The sequence below is a fragment of the Ictidomys tridecemlineatus genome, chromosome 3 (assembly GCF_052094955.1).
Source record: "Ictidomys tridecemlineatus isolate mIctTri1 chromosome 3, mIctTri1.hap1, whole genome shotgun sequence".
NCBI lineage: Eukaryota > Metazoa > Chordata > Mammalia > Rodentia > Sciuridae > Ictidomys > Ictidomys tridecemlineatus.
In genome coordinates this window covers 64,272,598-64,292,202 of record NC_135479.1, presented here as the reverse complement: position 1 = coordinate 64,292,202, position 19,605 = coordinate 64,272,598, and the positions used below count along the sequence as shown (strand labels likewise).

Sequence of the window (19,605 nt, the reverse complement as noted above, 5' to 3'; positions counted from 1 at the left end):
AAGCAGATTCATTCATTTCATAAAATAGCGTACGGATTCTGATGGCATATAGCTATCTGCGGTTTGGTCTTAGGACTTATGTTTAGGTCAAGTGATGTGATAATATAGAGGTTGGTATATCTTGGCAACCTTGGAAGATTGCTCTACTGACAGGGGATATTAACAGGAGAATTGTCCGGAGTATTTGGGGGTAACTAGGGACTTGGTAGCACTATAGATTGCCTCAGAACATTTACCTATATACATTTAGTAAATTACACATAAACAGCGTCGTAATGCTTGGGAGGAAAGGTATTAGAAGGGGAAGGAAGAAGTCGCTAAAGAGAATGAGAGTAAATAGGTAGAATTAAAGAAAAGGGGAAAAAGGAAATTGAAAAGAAATGAAAAAAATGCAGTCTTAAAGCTCAATTAACTTCTCTTCCAGTGCCCACCAGGCCAAGCTTCTCCTTTCAATACGCAGGAAACAATCCCTGTGAGGCGGCTCTTCCTCCCCCACTGGGTGGCTCTCCAATCCTGGTCGCCCAGGGCCTTTCCTGGTCTCCAGCCACTTCCCTGCTTTTCCTCCAGCCAGGCCCCACTCATGGGTAGCATTCACCACAGAACTAGCTACAGCTCCCAGGTGCCCTGTTTTCTTGAGCGACTGGGCACACTCTCTCTCTGTTTGCCATTCCCCCAGACCCCAAGGTTGTGGAGCCAGGGCTGGGGACCATCAGCTTATTTTGCCTGCTTCCCTCCGGTAGCCACGCCCCCAGGAGCTAGCACAAGAAATCTCGGTTGTCAGCGCTGGTGGGAGCAGTAGCCAGGGGTCAGACGTCCCTCCCTCGGTCTGACAATCATGCTGGGGAGGGGCCCTTGAGATTTCCCTGCTGTGTGGACAGTGGGGGCCCAGGCGTGACACACCTGCAGCCGCCGGTTTCGCTGGAGCTATCCCATCCACCGAATTCTGGTGACGTCAGTTCTCTGCCATGGTGGTGTCCAATGCGAAGGGTGGCCGTTCTCTTTGCCAGGGTGTCCGATGTGAAGGGTGGGTCCAGTCCGACTCTCCCAGGTCCCACCTCAGCTCTGGGCCCGCTGCCTATGGAGGCTTGGTTGGCATCACCTCAAAAGGTTCACAGAGGAACCAAAGAGTTGATTCTCTATTCCACTGGAGCGTCTCTGTAGCACTGAGTCCTGGCAGTTTGGCGGCTGGATGCAAACAATCAACCAGAAACTGTGCACGGGCAGCCTGAATTCACCCACTCCAAGCTCAGTGTGGGCTCTGAGGGACTCAAACTGCTTGCCCTAGATCCACTTCAGCCCAGCATTTCCAAATGATCTTGAGCAAACAGCATTCAGTCAGTTTAAGACTCTCTTTGCCTGCGCAGCCGAAGAGGTCACAGAATTGATCTCTCCACGCCTGTTGCCCTGTTGGTCTCTCGGAGTCTCATATATTTTTGAGAGCCAGTTTCCATAAATTGATGATAACAATTTATCATGTTTTGTTCATGATAATTCATTTGTTTTATATCTTCATCGATAGTATTTAATTTTATTTATCTAACATGATTTTATTTCACGTTTGTCTAATTTCTTAAGATGTTGATATTTTTATGATTATTGAACATTTACATACCTCCTATGTAATGTGGCTCTTCAAGCCTCTTGCCTGATTTTCTTATGAGGTCTCTACCATTTCCTTTCTTATTCCAAAAATTTGGGAGGAAGTTAATTTTTCTACTCTGTCACTTTTCTTTGTACTCTTTAATGGTATCACTTGTTGAATAGAATTTCTATTTTAATATTGCCCAGTTTATTAACTTTTTTTTCAGTCTCAGAGATTTAACCCAGGGGGTGTTTAACCACTAAGCCACATCCTCAGCACATTTTTTTTTAATTTTTATGAGACTGTCTCTTGCTAAGTTGCTTAGGGCCTTGTTGCTAAGTTGTTGCCTAAGTTGCTGACTCTGGCTTTGAACTTGCAATACTTTGCCTCAGTCATGGGTTATAGGCGTGTGCACTGCATCCTGCTGTGTATAAATTTGTTGGGGTTTTTTTTTGTAATTTTGAAAAAAATCTCTCTCTCTCTCTCTCAAAATTGAAATTAAGGATGCCCTATCACCCTACCCTGAACTACATCCAGATCCACAGCCCTTTTTAAATTTTATTTTGCCATAGAGTCTCAATATTTGCTCAGGTTTGCAGTCCTCCTATGTTAGCTTCCCAAGTAGCTGGTATTATATGCATGCATGTCTACCCTATAAATCCCTTTCTTATAACAATTTTTGGATATTTTGATTTATTTATTGGATATATATATATAGATATATATATATATATATATATGGAAAGGATACCACTTTTCTGTTTCCCTGCAACACACACTCTGTCATTTATAATGATCTAAACAGCAAGTGCCTTTTTTTTAAAGGTTCTGCCTTTAGTTACATAGGACTATTTATTCATTTCTTTATGTGATGTACACTTTATAACATATGGCCACATTTGGTAAAAGGATCATCCAGTCAGAAATGGACTTCATCATGTACAATGATGGCTATAATATATAGCCTACATAGGTAGATGTAAATCATATAGCTGTCAGTACAGTCTATGGTGCTTGCAAAATGGCAAAAACACTTAACAGTGCATTTCTCAAAATAAATGCCCATAATTAATTAGGAATCATTGTCTACCTACATATGTATTACAATTATGTATACAATTAATAAATACTTTTTAATTATCAAACTTTCCAGAGCTCTTTCAATATGTCTTTTAAAAGCACAAGCATTTGACATTTCCAGCACTCTGGATATGTTCATTTTCAATATCTTTAAAATATTGTGATTTTGTTTACTCTCCTTTTTATACAATTTATCTTTTCCAAACTATTGAGATTGATAATTAGCTAATAAATTCATAGACATTTTAGTTCAACTATTTACGACTGTGTTTCTTTTTTAACCTCAGTTTTGGAGGAATTAGATCAGATAAAAACTAGAAGAGAGGAAGAAAAGAAACAAAAAGAAAGAGAAGCAGAAGAAGCACAAAAGCAACTATCCCATGGCACTCCTGTTACAATAGAGAATTTTTCAAGTTGGAAGGCCAAGTTTGATGCAGAACTTTTGGAAATTAAAAAGAAATGGATGAAAGAAGAAGAGCAAGCAGGAAAAAATAAATTAAGTGGGAAACAGCTATTTGAAACAGATCATAATCTTGACACTGATATCCAGTTCTTGGAGGATGCTAGAAACAATGTGGAGGTAGATGAGTCTTTGTTCCAGGAAATCAACGACTTGGAGCTGGAGGATGATGAAGATGATCCAGACTACAATCCCGCTGACCCAGGGAGTGACTCAGCAGACTAATGGACTGTCCCCATCTGCAGAGAAGTTGACTGCCACAGCATCTGTGGCTATTCTGAGAGGGTTTTGATATTCCTTTCTTTTTTTCTAAGAAAAAAAATAATTTTCAGGAGAATATTCTTCTGATCACTTTCATCACTGACTTAATAAACTAACCTTAAAGTTTCAAAATAAATAAATAAATCTGATAAACCTTTACACATGCTGATGAAGAGAAGGAGAGAGAAAACTCAAATTACTAACATCTATGATGAAAATCGAAATATCAAGATGGGCACTACAGAAAATCAGAAGATAATCAGGAATTATTTTGAAAATGTATACTCCAATTAAATATTGAAGGCATCAACAAATTTCTAGCATCAAATGATTTGCCAAAACTGAATCAGGATGATATACACAAGTTAAAGAGATCAATTTCAAGTAATGAAATAGAAGACTCCATCAGAAGTCTACCACAAGAAAAGCCAAGACCGAATGGATACACAGCTGAGTTCTACAAGACCTTCAAAGAAAAGTTAATACCAATACTCCTCAAATTATTTCATGAAATAGAAAATAGGGAGCACTTCCAAACTCATTGTATGAGGCCAATATCACCCTGATTTCAAAATCAGACAAAGACACATCAAAGAAAGAAAACTTGAGACCAATATCTCTAATAAACATAGATGCAAAAATTCTCAATAAAATTCTGGCAAATTGAATACAAAACATATAAAAAAAATAGTGCACCATGATCAATTGGGGTTCATGCTAGGGATGTAAGGTAGGTTCAATAAATGTAATTCATCACATAAATGTACTTAAAGAAAAGAATCATACGATCAGCTCAATAGATGCAGAAAGAGAATTCAAGAAAATTTAGCATCCCTTCATGTTCAAAACACCATAAAAACTAGGGTTAACAGGAATATATCTCAACATTGTAAAAGCTATCTATGCTAAGCCCCAGGCCAACATCACTCTAAATGGAGAAAAATTGAAAGCATTCCCTGTAAAAACTGGAACAAGACAGGGATGCCCTCTTTTACCACTTCTATTTAACATATTATTGAAACTCTAGCCAGCACAATCAGATAGATGAAAGAAATTAAAGAGATATGGACAGAAAAAGAAGAACTCAAATTAGCACTATTTGCCAACGATATGATTCTATACCTAGAGATACAAAAAATTCCACCAGAAAACTTCTAGAACTAATAAAGGAATCCAGCAAAGTAGCAGGATATAAATCAAAGACATTTCTGTATATCAGTGACAAATCCTCTGAAAACAAACTAGGAAAACTACCCCCATTTACAATACCCTCCAAAAAAATAAAATACTTGGGAATCCACTTAATGAAAGAGGTGAAAGACCTCTACAATGAAAATTATAGAATGCTAAAGAAAGAAATTATAGAAGACCTTAGAAGATGAAAAGATCTCCCTTATTCTTGGATAGGCAGAATTAATATTATCAAAATGACTATAATATTAAAAGCACTATACAGATTTTAATGCAATTCCAATCAAAATCTCAATGATATTCCTCATAAAAGTAGAAAAAGCAATCATGAAATTCATCTGGAAAAATAAGAGACCCAGAATAGCTAAAGCAATCCTTGGCAAGAAAAGTGAAGAAAGTAGCATCACTATACCAGACCTTAAACTATACTACAGAGCGATAGTAACAAAAACAGCATGGTATTGGCACCAAAATAGACTTGTAGATCAATGTAGAATAGAAGACACAGAGACAAACCCACATAAATACAGTTATCTCATATTAGACAAAGGACCAAAAGCATATATTGGAAAAAAAGAGAATTTCTTCAACAACTGGTGCTGGGGAAATTGGAAATCCATATGCAACAAAATGAAATTAAGCAGGGGCTTAATTCCTACCTCTCATCATGCACAAAACTCAACTCAAAGTGGATCAAGAACCTAGGAATTAAACCAGAGACCCTGCATTTATATAAGAAAAAGTAGGCCCAAATCTTCATCATGTCAGATTAGGCCCCAACTTCCTTAATGAGACTCCCAAATCATAAGAAAAAAAAATCAAGAATCAATAAATGGGATGGATTCAAACTAAAAAGCTTCTTCTTGCAAAAGAAACAATCAGTGAGGTGAATAGAGAGCCTATAGAATGAGAGCAAATTTTTACCACCCACACATCAGATAGAGCACTAATCTCTAAGATATATAAAGAACTCAAAAATCTTAACACCAAAAAAAAAAAACAAATAACCCAATCAATAAATGGGCCAAGATAGATACTTCTCAGAAGATAATATACAATCAATCAACAAATACATGAAAAATGCTCAACATCTCAAGTAATTAGAGAAATGCAAATCAAAACTTACTCTAAGATTTCATCTCACTCCAGTCAGAATGGCAGCTATTAAGAATACAAACAACAGTAAGTGTTAGCAAGGATGTGGGGAGAAAGGTACACTCATACATTGCTGATGGGACTGCAAAATGGTGCAACCAATATGGAAAGCAGTATGGAGATTCCTTTGAAAACTTGGAATGAAACCACCAATTGACCAGCAATTCCTCTCCTCACTTTATACTCAAAGGATTTAAAAACAGCATACTACAGGGACACAGCCACATCAATGTTTATAGCAGCACAATTCACAATAGCTAAATTGTGGAACTAACCTAGATGCCCTTCAGTAGATGAATGGATAAAGAAAATATCAAAAAAAAAGAAGTGTGTCACATTAGATTGGGTAGAGAGAGGTGATGGGGGGAGGGGAGGGGAAGGGGGAATGGAAGAACAGCAGAATAAAATAGACACTGGTATTGCTGTGGGTATATATGTGATTATATGACCAATGTGATTCTGCAATCTGTACACTCAGAAAAAATGAGAAATTATACCCCATTTGATTCAAATATATGATATGTCAAGATCATTTTACTGTGTAACTAATTAAACAAATTTAACTAATGTGTAACTAATTAAAACAAATTTAAAAAGGAATACAAACAAAAAAAGAAAATATGCTACATATACACAATGGCATATTACTCAGCATTAAAAGAAAATAAAATCATGGCATTTGCAGGTAAATGGATGGAGCTGGAGAATATTATGCTAAGTGAAGTAAGCCAATCCCCAAAAAAACCCAAATGCTGAATGTTTTCTTTGATAATGGGGATGGAGGGAGCATGGAAGGAATGAAGGAACTTTAGATAGAGCAAAGGGGAGGGAGGGGAAGGGAGGGGGTGTGGGATTAGGAAAGACAGTGGAATGAGATGGACATCATTACCTTAAGTACAAAGATACAAATGGTGTGACTCTACTTTGTGTACAACCAGAGACATGGAAAAGTGTTCTCTATATGTGTACTATGAATTGAAATGCATTCTGCTATCATATATAACAAATTAGAATAAATATTTTTTAAAAAAAGAAAATATGTTATATATACAAAATGGACTTTTACTCAGTCCTAAAGAAGAATAGAATTATGGTATTTTCCAGTAAGTGGGTGAAACTGGAGAACATCATTAATTGAAATAAATCAGACTCAGAAAATCAAGCATCAAATGTTTTCTATTAATATACAGAAGCTGAGCAAAATAATATGGAAAGGGGGATTGATATCATAAATGCAAAAGAAAGATCAGTGAAATAGAAGATGAAGATCAAAAGAGGGAGAAGGAATAGGAAAGGGGAGGAAATGCAGAAAGAATTTGACAAAGTCTGCTATGTGAATGTATAAATACTACAATGAATTCCTCCTTTATTTAAATCTATAAGGCACAAATCAAAAATTAAATGAATGAAAGTAAGACCAGCAGAGTAGAGGAAGAATTTTAGGTTGGGAAAGAAGGAGTATCAAGTACTAAAATGGAATAAATTAAATTCCATGCATATAAAAATTTGTCAAAATAAACCCAACTATTTGGGTATAACTATAATTCACTAATAAAAAAAAACAAGAACAGGACTTGCAGAGACAATTCTGTAAAAAAAGAAACACAAATATCCAACAAGCACGAAGAAACCATGGTTAATACTATTGATCACTAGGGAAATGCAAATCAAAACTACAATGAGATACAACTTCACACTCATTAGAATGTCTGGCACCAAAGGAAAAAATGTAAAATAACCAGTGTTGAGGATGTGAAAACATTAGAACCCTTGCATATGATCGGTGAAGATGTAAAATAGTTCAGGCACTATGGAAAACCATAGTGGCAGTTCATAAAAATATACACAGAATTCGCATAGGATCCAGCAATTCCATTCTGAGTAGAGCTCTAGAAGAACTGATATTTGAGTCATCAAACTCACTCATAGGGGCTGGGGTTGTGGCTCAGTGGTAAAGCACTTGGCTAGCACATGCAGGGCACAGGGTTTGATCCTCTGCACCATATAAAAATATATGAATAAAATAAAGATATTTTTTTAAAAGACTCATTCATAGCAGAATTATTCACAATAGCCAAAAGATAGAAGGAGCCCCAGTGTCCATGGATGGAAGAATGGATAATCAAAATGTGATACAAACATTCAATGGCCTATTTTTATGCCACAAAAAGGAAGAAATTCTATTAGAATCCACATGCTACACATGAATGAACCTTGAGGAAATCATGCTAAGTAAAATAAGCAAGCCACATAGAGGCAAATACCATGTGATTCCACTACTATGAAGTTCCTAGATTAATCAAATTCACAGATATAGTGGAACTCTGTTACCAGGAGCTCAGAGAAGAAAAATAAAAAGTCCTTGTTTGATGGGTACAGAGTTTCAGTTCTGCAAGATGAAAGAAGATCTGTGGGTAGATGGCAGTAATGGATACATAACAATGGGGAAGCACTTAATGCCACTGAACTGTGCATTTAAAATGGTTAAGGAGCTGAGGGTGATAGAACATGTGAGCAAAGCACTGGGTTGATCCCCAGCACCACAGTAAAGATAGGAAATTTTGTGTCATGTATGTGCTACCACACTTCAAAATACACTATTTTTAAAAACTGGGATCCCTCCTTTTGCATTCCAAATTTGTCATTTTCAGTAGATCCTTCCCAATCCATGTTTCTTTTTCCTAAAAGCAAGATTAGATCACAGCTCTGTGCAAAATCACTGTGCATCTGTAACAAAGCCCAGAAATCCTATGGTTCATGCAACCAACTTCAAGCAGTCCCTTCTGGATGTACACACTCTGGCAGAGAACTACCAGTGGGCAGTCCTCCTCAGTTACCTTTGGATAAAAGGTGCCCTTCAAAAACTGTGTTAATTCAGGAATGTCCAGAGGTTAAAAGATTACATTATGAGAGCTGCAACCTAATCAGCAGCTTAATCCATCTGATAAATTAATGATCTTAATGGACTCACTAGGTGGTAACTGTAGGCAGGTGGGGGCATGGCTGTCCCAGTCTTTCAAAGGTCTGAGGAAGTGAGAAGTACAAGATAATTTCTAGCAGAGAGTGTTAGCATAGGATTCATTGGTACAGAGGGAAAGGAAAGAGGTGTCTATAAGGAGCCTGCATCTCTTTATTAATGAGAGAAGAGAGATATTGTTTCTAGGAAGGTATTGGCAGTTAAATCCCATGAGCCCTATAATGTCACTCCTATCCAGGCTTTAGCTGCCTACTGTCTGAAAACAGTGAAGATGGGACATTTGCAAATTGAAAGGTCCAGAGAAATCTAGAGTATTTATGACACTGGGGCTCTCCTTACAGAAGTTATGCATGAGTAAAGAGGGGAGAAGAAGAGGATGCTTAGAGACCCTATCTTTTTATGATATTTCTGGGCATGAAAAAGGAGCTAGATACCATGCATGGGACCATGTATTTTCAAGAAGCCTCCAATTTCAGTTCTATACTAGCTTCCTCCACCTGAGCTTCTGAATTTCTGAAAATAGAAAATGATACTCTGGCAGATTAGTGGGGCAAGATGATCCCAGACTCTCTCTTCATGATCTAGAGTCTAATCCTCTGGGACTTTCCTAATGAATTTACAGGCTCACTCATGCTAGATACTAATCTATCCTCTCCAGTGCCTGCAGATTGTCCCAGCTGCGTCCAATCCAAGGATTAATTCATAGCTAAATCATATGGGACACAGAACTGTTGTGAAATTTTAATTGCAGTCCTATCCAGTCTTCAACAACCTGAGTTTATGCAATAAGAAGACTTGGTACTCTTGAAGACTGTCAGGGCCAGAGGGTCCCAGGCTCTTCATGGCCCAGAGGCTGGCCTGACTGAACTTTCTTAACCAAGTGGCTCATTCATGCACAGTACCCATTCATCCTCTTAACTTCAGTTAGACTACCCCAGCTGTGACCAATTCAAGGTTTAATTCATGGTCTATGGCAGGAAAAAAATCAAGTGGAACTCTTACACAGAATCTCCAATTCCATTTCAATCCAGGGCACAACCTGCTGAGCTTTCTAAAACAGAGGAGATATAACCCTTTGATTGGTGAAGAGGACTCCAGACCCTCTATTAATGACTCCTGAAATTTCTTTACATTCTAGCTCCAATGTATATAGTACATGTCCACCCTTTTGAATTCTGGTAGTCCATCCATGCTGTCTCCCATCCAGGGTTCAATTTCCCACCTAAGGGCCAAATTCATGATGCCATGTTCTTTTATAGTCTCCAATTCCAGTGTTATCCAGGCTTCCACTATCTGAGCTTCTGAGAACCAGGAGATGGGATTCTTGACATTTGGTGGAGCCACGGAGATCCAGACTATTTATTCATGACTTACAGACTGGCCTCCTGAGTCTCTCTTAGTCTACTGGCTCATACATAAGAAATATCAATCCATTTTTCTCAGCTTCTGCCAACTGCTCCATCAGCAGCCAAACCATAAACTGTGTCAGGGCAAATCAAACTGAAACATTGCTCTTTCACTGTCTCCTACTAATCTAGTCCTATCCAGGTTTAAACCACCTGAGTTCCCAAGAACTAAGGATATGGAGACTTTAAAGTCTATGAGGTCCAAAAGGTTCCAGACCCTCTATTCATGGCTTAGGCTAGACTTCTGGAACTTCTTAGCCTGCCATCTTAACATCTGCAGATCCTACATCCTTCTAAATTTTTTATGGACCACCCATCCTCCTTCAATCTGGAGATTAATTAAATGCCTTGCTCCTTCCATTTTGTCTTCAGTGTTCTTTTCCAATTCTTGGTTGCTCCAAATCCCTACGTGAGGCTCACTTTTGACTGGCCCTGCGCAAGATACCCCACCATCAGTCCCAGTTATTCAGTCTACACTTTGATTTGTGTCAATAGAGTCTTTCTCACAGTCCTTCTTCCTCATGGAGGAAGTTCTACTTCCACCCAAGCAGGACAACACTCACCTTTTATTGGCCCACTAAGGGCTTACAAAGAAGAAAAGTCTGTCATGCAGAAGACAGTATGGGGAGGCAGGCTTGCATGTCATTTTTCTTGGGCTTGAAAGTTGGTGCTGTCTCTCCTCTAGCATTCTGCCAAGCAATTCTAGTCAGTGGTGGTAGAGTTCCTCTGTCAAGTTTTACAGTTCTGTAGCATGCAGTTGTTGGTAAAAGATCTCATTGAGAAAAATGTCAGCTCTCCAACTGGCATACTCCATACTACTGGGGCTTTGAGATGGTCAAACAGATCCAATTTTGGATGATGTTGGTTGTTTTCTAATTCTTGGGACTAAAATCTACATGAACTAGAATACTACATTCATAATATTGAACCTATCCCTTTTGCACATCAAATCCCTTCATTTCCTATTAGCAAGAACAATGTACTTCAGTTTCTTCAACCTGGAAGTAAAGATGCAGAAGAAAGAAAATACATTCCTGAATACATGCCACCTATCATGTCTTCTCAAGAAGAAGAGCAGGTACCCACTGATGGGGTACACCAAGCAGAAACCATGCACGTACCCTTAAAAGAAGATTGATGAATTAGGGAAGGAGAAAATTATTAATTATGAAAATTTGGGGGTAAGACTCTTGGACAATCTTAAACCTGAAGAAATTCTTGCAATGAAGCAAACACAACTGTTAAGCACTAAAGGAGACACCCTAAATGTAGTATTATTGAAAGTTTGAGAACCACTCAACTCAATAAACACACAAAGATCCCACCAATGTTTTCTCCTGTCCATGTACAGGAGTGTACAGACCTCACAACTCTAACACCAGAGCCACCAATGTTTGCTCCAGTCGCAAAATAACAAATACCACCAGCAAAGTCATTAGAAACTGTTGAGATCCACAGCCAAAGGGGCCTCAGCAAACTTCCAGCTGCCAGCTGATGATTGGCTCACAGCAGCCCCAGCAAACTTCCAGCTAAATGCCGTAGTCTGGCTGGGCACAATTCACGAGCCACTTATCAAGGAGAAACAAACTTTATTTTTAGAACACACACTGCATCACAGGAGCTCTTCAGGAATTCCCTCAGAGCCCAACTGCCACCACCAGCTTCCCATGAGCCTCTCAACCCCCCCACTCCTTCTGCTCTTGAGGCCGATTGGCTGGGTCACATGGGCGGAGCCAAAAGAGTCCCCCAATGAGCAGCTCCATGGTCTGAAAGGGCGGGGAAACAGCCCAATGAGCATCACCACAGAGGAGCCAATCAGCTGGCAGCTGGAAGTTTGCTGGGGCTGCTGTGAGCCAATCATCAGCTGGCAACTGGAAGTTTGCTGGGGCCCCTTCGGCTGTGGCTCTCAACAAGAAACAAAGTCAATTACAACTAAAACTAGATCTCCAGGACAGAAGACTGAATAACCTAAAACTAACCAGTCACCAGCAACGGTTGAAAGTACTATTCAGTCACCAAAAACTATATCCAAAGAAAGAAATCACCTGGATGTTCTAAGATCCTCAAAAGCCCCAAGATTATGTCTCATATTCCCTAAGCATCTATCAGACCTAAAACACCAAATAGGACTACTTCAGCTACAATAAGTGAAAAAAATAGTAAAGAGATATTCCAGGTGGAACAAATAGTCTCCCCTTGATGCTGAACAATGGGACTCAGCCAAGAAAGGCCGTCCTAACACATAAAATGATCACATTGATACTGCGATTGCACAAGTCTGTGTTGAATGGGAGCCGAATCCTTTCAGATTTTATTCTGGATCAGAATTCCAAACAATCCCTAAGAGAATTTCAGGTTTGGAATACAGCACTCCAAAAGGTTTCACTCATTCAAACAATTTCACAAAGTCAGGATCCACTCCGTTGCTACTTTCAGGAGACAAGGAAGGCAGCATGAGTGGGATCTACACTGCCACAGTCCAGATAACTGATATAGACAATGAATGCCTTACACTGAAGGCGAAACTGGGAAGATGTTTCAGTATGCCTCCCACCTTTCCTTCCATCGCTTCTCCTTCAGTTTTCTCCTCCCACTTCTAAACCACTCCACAATGTGTATGAGAAAACCAAGCGGCCTTCATCCATGGAGGTAAAGAAGCTGATAAAAGAACAGAAGACTAAATTGAAAAAAAAAAAAGACAAAAAAGCAGAAAGCTAAGGAGAGGGCCTGTAAGTTTAAAACAAAAGAATGAGAAGACGCAGATGCAAACATGAGATTGAAAGATAAAACTGTGAGGAAGGAGAAAGAGAAGCACAAAGATAAGAAGAAAAGTAGAGAAAAAGGCAATAAAGATAAGAGAGAAAAAGAGAAAATTAAAGGTAAAGAAGAAAAGATGAAGGATCCACCAAAACTGATGGTATTGCCCCCAAAAGAAATGACCGCCCAAGTCAGCCCCACTAAGTATGGGTCCCACTCATGCTGCCTTCCTTGTCACAAGTGCTCCAAAAACAACTGTGGAGAAAGAAAAGCCTAAAGAGAAAGAAAAGATTTTTTAAAAACTAAAAAAAAGACAAAAAGAGAAAGAAAGGGAAGAAAGTAGAAGGAAGGGGAGAGAGAGGTGAGAGAGAAGAGAGAAAACAAAAGAAGCAAGCAGAAAAAAACATAAAAAGGGAACCAGTTGTTTCCACCACAAGTCCAGTTATCCCCAGACTGACTCTGAGAGTTGGCTCTGACCAAGACAAGATTGTCAACAGCAGAGTGGTTCCTGCCCCAAGGCTAAGTCAGTCCATTCTCTGAAAAGATCTAAAGTCCCCACTGCCAACGCCAGCCTCCATACCCTTGCAAGCAAGCCCTACAGCCCGGACACTGCCATTGCTCTCCCAGGTCAGAGCATTACCAGTTCTGATGCCATCTCCATCCCCTGCCATCCCTGGAGCTGGAAGCTCCAAAGCCCCTGTGCGGAGTGTGGTGACTGATGACTAAGGCAGCACTTGAGTGATCCCAGATGAGTGGGGCACTCAGATCTGGATCTGTCCTGATGTAACCATCCTGATGGGAGTCCAATGACCGGCCATGAGGACTAGTACCACGGAGCCTGTGTTGGAATAATGACTCAACCTGATGTGTTCCAGCAAGAAGAAAGAAGCACTGAGCACCCTGACATCTCCACGTGAGCGGGAGTAAGCAGTGTCAGCTTGGGCCTCTTCCCTGGCACCTCTAGAGGGGAGCTGGTGTGGCTCTGCATCACGTCTCCCCTGAGTCCATGTGGACAGTGCATTTGGGAGGACTGAAGACAGGAACACTCCATCCACTCTGGATTTTCTCTTCCGAAATCCACTGGCCTATGATTCCATGGTGGTGTGATTGACAAAAACCCTAGCAGAGGCATGTCCTAAGAGCTGCCCACCTCCATTTTTCAATTACCAGTGACAAGTATTATTAATTTAAAAAACAAATACCATACATCCTCCCTTTTGATTTTCTTCATTACCTCCAGGGCCTTCTGATTAAGGTATTAGATGATAATGGGTAGACTACCTTGACTATAATTGAAGGATGTTATCATTAGTCTGTATACAGTTTTCCTTTCCCTTAATAATAATAACTCCATCACATTTTTGTGATGAGAATAGATGAAGCCTTCCCCCCAAACCCCATTTTTATTGCTAACATTGATGCAGCTACCAGAAAAACCCCTCTACCAAAGTCATAATTAAGCTTCTCCAGGAACCTTCCTCACAATTAAGCTTCTTGTCAGCAAGATTTTACAAACACTGTCAACAGGATTTCACAGGAGCTCTCTGCAAACAGCTCAATGTGGTTTGAAGCTTCTTCTTACTTGTAAAGACCAGGTTCCTCTTTCTTTTAAAAGCCAAGTCTGCCATCAAACCTTTTGCTATACAAAAGTTACTATTCTGTCTTCTTGGTAAAAACTTATGAAACCTCTGTGTAGCCTAAGAATACAGAAGTACAAATAAACCTGCTTCCTGAAAATTCCTTGGGTGCCCAGGCTCATCTGTTCTAAATTAACATGTAAAGTGTTCCGGCTTTTGTAAAATACCTTATGTTTTGGGGGGTGGGGGGCATTGGGGATTGAACTCAGGGGCACTCAACCATGAGCCACAACCCCAGGCCTATTTTTGTATTTTATTTAGAGACAGGATCTCACTGAGTTATTTAGCACCTCGCTTTTGCTGAGGCTGTCTTTGAACTCGTGATCCTCCTGTCTCAGCCTCTCAAGTCCCTGGGACTACAGGCGTCCAATATGTTTTGTTTAACATATTTTTTTTTATTGTTGGTCGTTCAAAACATTACACAGTTCTTAATACATCATCTTTCACAGTTTGATTCAAGTGGGTTATGAACTCCCAACTTTACCCCGTATACAAATTGCTATATCATGTTTAACATATTTTTAATATCTCTGTTGCTAATGTTCTAATTTTGCCCTTTAAACTGAAACCTCTTCTCACTGCTTGTACATTTTATTAATTTGTATAAAAGCTCTTTATACTAAAAAAAAAACCCTAATGTAAATAATAAATGTCTATGAAGTAGTTTTTAATTTTGCATTGTGTTTTAATTCTGACTTCCTCTTAAATCCACTGTGATTTCGGCCTTGTCTGTAATTACAGCTCTATGTAAGCAAAGATTAGAGTAAAAGAGCCATAGTTCACAGTAACTTTCTTTGGGCTAAATGGATCTGTGCAGTGTCCAAAACATTGTGGGGGGGGGGGGAGGACACTAGCAGTTGTAAGGAAAACGAAGCAATTTAAATCTAGGGTTTATGATTTGAAATGGTTTTGCTTATCTGTTTTGTTTTTATATATTTCTTTGACTTTTATGCAAAAGATGGGTAGGTTCCATTAAAGGAAGAGAGAGACAGAGAGAGAGAAAGAGAGACAGAGAGTCAGAGACTGACACCCATTGGACCCTGCATATAAAACTGTGGCTCTAGGTTAACCCAATTTGGGAACAACCTTGGGTATCCCATTTGACATGACACCCATGGGAATGTGGTAGGGGAACTCTTCCCCAAGTCAAACATCAGCACTCTGAGCCCTCAGGTTGCACTGAAAGCAATGGAAATATGCTTGAGTTAAGATGCCAGCAGGCTACTTGCACAGCCCTGTGAGGATTGGACTAAATGTATACATTTGGAGATTTCTGTGGGCCCAGGAATAGGACCCAGTTACTGAAAGCTACAAATTCCTGAGCAAGCCAGAGGTCTACCCTTTGCTGGATCTAAAAAGCCCTGCCTGATTGGTGGACCTGTAAATGACCTCGAGTACATACACCTGGGAACCAGATGTTTTAGTCTCCTCCTCTACCTTCTGGAGGACCACTGAAAACAAGAGATGGGTTCAGTAAGCCAAAGCAGGTTTATTTGTACGTGTTTTCCATATTCTTAGGCTACACAGAGGTTTAACAAGTTTTTACCAAGAAAATCCCCTCCACCAAAATTTTTCTGGAATTATATTTGATCATTGAACAATCAAATATAATTCCAGATGAGAGGAAGAGTACTGAGCCTATCCCCACAAGCAGATAGATGATAAGTGTGGCTAATTCAGACACAACTTATTGGGCAAGGAGCACGTGGCAAAAATGATGTGGGGAAGGAGGCAAACTGCACATACAAGGTGATAACTGGGTATAGGCCAAGAACATAGTCAGTCCAGAAACTTTAACAGCGCTGCAAAGTTTAGAGGTGTCTCTCAGCTGAAACCTCACTGGTCTCCACAAAAATCATAAATATTCATATAAATGTTGTATAAATTTTTATATAAATCTATATGCAAAGATACATTTAGGAACATAATAAGCATACATACAACCAGATAAAAATGTATAGATTAAAATTGAGAGATTAACTCATGTACATATATACCTTTCCTTGGCAGTCTGGAGTGTTTTAACATAGCAATTACAAGAAAGGCCATCAATACACTTTATTATGGAATCATGCATGCATGGAGAAACAAATGTATCTTTCTAACATATAAGTAAATGTACATATAAAAACATCAATTTATTAAGAAATATATAAATTCATAGTTGTGTACATATGTGATATAAATATAACCCAAGGAAAACACATACAATCTGACATGACCACATTCCTCCATTCATACCAGGGTGCAGCAAGGCCCCTCATGGAATACTGGTAGCAAATTCTAGAAGAGTCCCTTACCTGAGCCTTAGGGATGCCTTCATCTGTTGGCAATACACTAGGCAGTACCCTTTTACCAGGACCAACCCAAGTCCTGTCATTCTCAATAAGGACCCTACTTCACTTCCCCAAACTATTGATCAGGGTTTTTAAAAAAAAGTCTTTGAAACATCCATGGTGGTCCCATACAGTGGGTTTCCCATGTGGATGTGTACAGCAGGAGAATATTAGCTTGGTTGTACATTACCCAATTCTGAGCCCTTGGGTCATGCTGAAGGCACTAAGAACATGCATGAGTTAAGACAGCACCAAACTGGAGGGAGAGCTCTGCATGACTGACTGCTCTGTGATTGTCTGAAGCTATCTCAGGGCCTGGGAAAAGATCCCAAATTCTGAAGGCCAAACATTCCTAGGAAAACTGATTCTTGTCATCCCTTGATGGACCTAGAAAACCCTAACTACCTAGCAGACCTGAATATGACCTTGATTAGAGACAACAAGGGATCCAGGTGCCTTAGCTGCTTCTTCTACTTTTTTGTAGGAACACCAAAAACATGGGTTTGTTTTCAGTAAGCCAGACTTTCTGGCCAACAGATATTATGCTTCATTACCTGTTATAGGTGGTATTTGGCTGAGGGCAAACACCAGAATGGTTCCTTTTAAGCAGTCTCAAGTGCAAATGTGGGTGGGGAACTGGCTTCTCTTCCCAGAACTGTCCATCTGGATGAGGATATATTTGGAATATTCAAGGGGGTATCATGAAAGGGGATCCCTAATAGGTGGTACTACTTGTTCTCTCAAGCAAAGTGAAGTTTGACTTTGTAGGCTCTCCCACACTCCTTGCACACAAAAGGCTCCTCCCCAGAGTATCTTCAAGTGCTTATTATAATATGACTTATCCCTAAACCTTCACCCACACTTCTGGAACACTTCTACTGAGATGTCTCTTAGGTCTTCAGAGCTAGGCTGAGACCTGTATGGCCTCCTCAACAAAAGAAGCCGTGTTTACACATATGTACATATACAAAGATATATATTTACAGAACACATATAAACATATATAGAACTATTTAAATGTGTATAAACAGTAATTTATTCATAGACACTAACAGAAGAAGTTATTTTGTTTCAAGGTTTCTAGGTTCAATCCATGGTCGGTTTACTCCATAGCTCTGAGCCCAACATGAGACTGAACATCAGGGCAGAAGAGTATGGTGGAGGACAGCAGCTCAGGGCATGGCAACCAGGAAACAGAAAGAGAGGTCTGCTCACTGGGGGCAAAATATAAATCCCAAAATCATGCCCTCAGTGACCTACTTCCCCTAGCCACACCTTATCTGCCTATGTTTACCACCCAGGTAATCCATATCAGTGAATAAATCCACTGATTAGGTTATGTCTCTGATAACCTAATCACTTCACCTCTGTATTATCTCACACAAGTTTTGGGGGTCACCTCATACTAAACCATAACACCTGGTTTTGAAATCACAGTAATGTTGTTCTAGAATGAGTCTGAAGGAGTCAACTCTTGAATCTGGAGGGCCAGTCAATTTTCTTGAAGAACTGATATTACTTCTTCTTCTTAAAAGTTCGATGTAATTCAGCAGCAAAACCATCTGTTCCTGGGCTTTTCTTTGTAGAAAGATATTTTCATATTCTATTCTGTTGCTCATCATTGACTTGTTTCTTCCTGGCTCAATGAAAAGAATGAAGGAACCAAGGATATGCAAAATAAGTGAAAACAGAATGCAGTACATTGTTACCTATTAGTAATAATCTTGAATGTGAACACTAAACCCCCCAACCTAAAGATATAGACTAGACAAATGGATTAAAAATAAAAAATTAATAAAAGCCAATGAGATACTGCCTGGTAAAAACACAAAGTGAAGGGATAGAAAAAATATATCATGCTACATTATATGTGTCCAAGAATTTATCCATTTCTTCTAGGTTTTCCGTTTGTGGGTTTCTTATTCGTGATAATGTCCCTAATGATCTTTTGAGTATTTTCTCTGATTTCATTTGGGTCTTCTCTCTGTTTTTGTTGTTGTTGTTAGTTTAGTTTTGTTCTGTTTTTTATTCTAGCAAAAGTTTTAAAGATTGTTTGTTCTCAGTAAGAAAGAGACCATATTTCCCCATGAAGTCAGGTAATTCCCTCACCTCACCTGGCACCTCTGTTCTCCAATCCTTGACCTCTTAGAATTGCTTGGGGAGGCTTGAGTCACATTTAAATTGTCTGTAGCAGTGTAGGTCTGTTTTACCTTCAGGATAGACCCATGAACAAGTGATCTATATATCAGCTACAGCTTTGTAATGAAGCAGTTATTCCCTTGAGTGAGTCTTCTGGTGTATAGTGAGATATGACTTCAAGCTGAAGCAACAACACACTCCTTGCACAAAAAAACGCTCCTCTGATTAAGTGTGCCTTCAAGTGCTTATTATAGGTGGACTTGCTGTTAAACCTTTGCTCACACTCCGGGCACACATAAGGCAACTCTCCTGAGCATGTTCTTTAGTGTATGATGTGGCTTGAATTACTGCCATAGGGTTACCAACACATTGCTCACAAAACATTTCTCCCCTGAGCGTGTCCCCTGGTGTTTCACAAGGTTGGACTTCTAGATAAATCCTTGCCCACTTTCATCACAAAGGGCTTCTCCCCAGACTGTGTCCTCTGGTGTCTAAGGAGATTTTCCTCCAAACTAAAACTCTGCCCACAATGCTGGCATACAAAAGGCTTCTCATCTGAGTGTGTCCTCTGATTTCTAACAAGGTGTGACTGATTGCTAAAGGTTTGTCTGCCCTCCTGACTTC

The 19,605-nt window shown here is 39.5% G+C and overlaps 1 protein-coding gene and 1 pseudogene across 9 annotated transcripts in view; one reads left to right on the top strand and one right to left on the bottom strand.

Annotated features, from left to right (window-relative positions):
• Positions 1–11,606: 11,606 nt before the first annotated feature.
• LOC101970015 (transcription initiation factor TFIID subunit 3 pseudogene) lies at positions 11,607–13,696 on the top strand (annotated as a pseudogene).
• A 2,279-nt stretch (positions 13,697–15,975) lies between these two features.
• The window catches only part of LOC106145337 (zinc finger protein 699-like), a 33,985-nt gene continuing 30,355 nt past the window's right edge, over positions 15,976–19,605 (bottom strand). For all 9 annotated transcript variants that reach the window (XR_013436427.1, XR_013436428.1, XR_013436431.1 and 6 more), the window contains one exon: positions 15,976–18,478. The gene's annotated coding sequence lies outside the window, so the exon portion shown is untranslated. The remainder of the gene's footprint in view (positions 18,479–19,605) is intronic.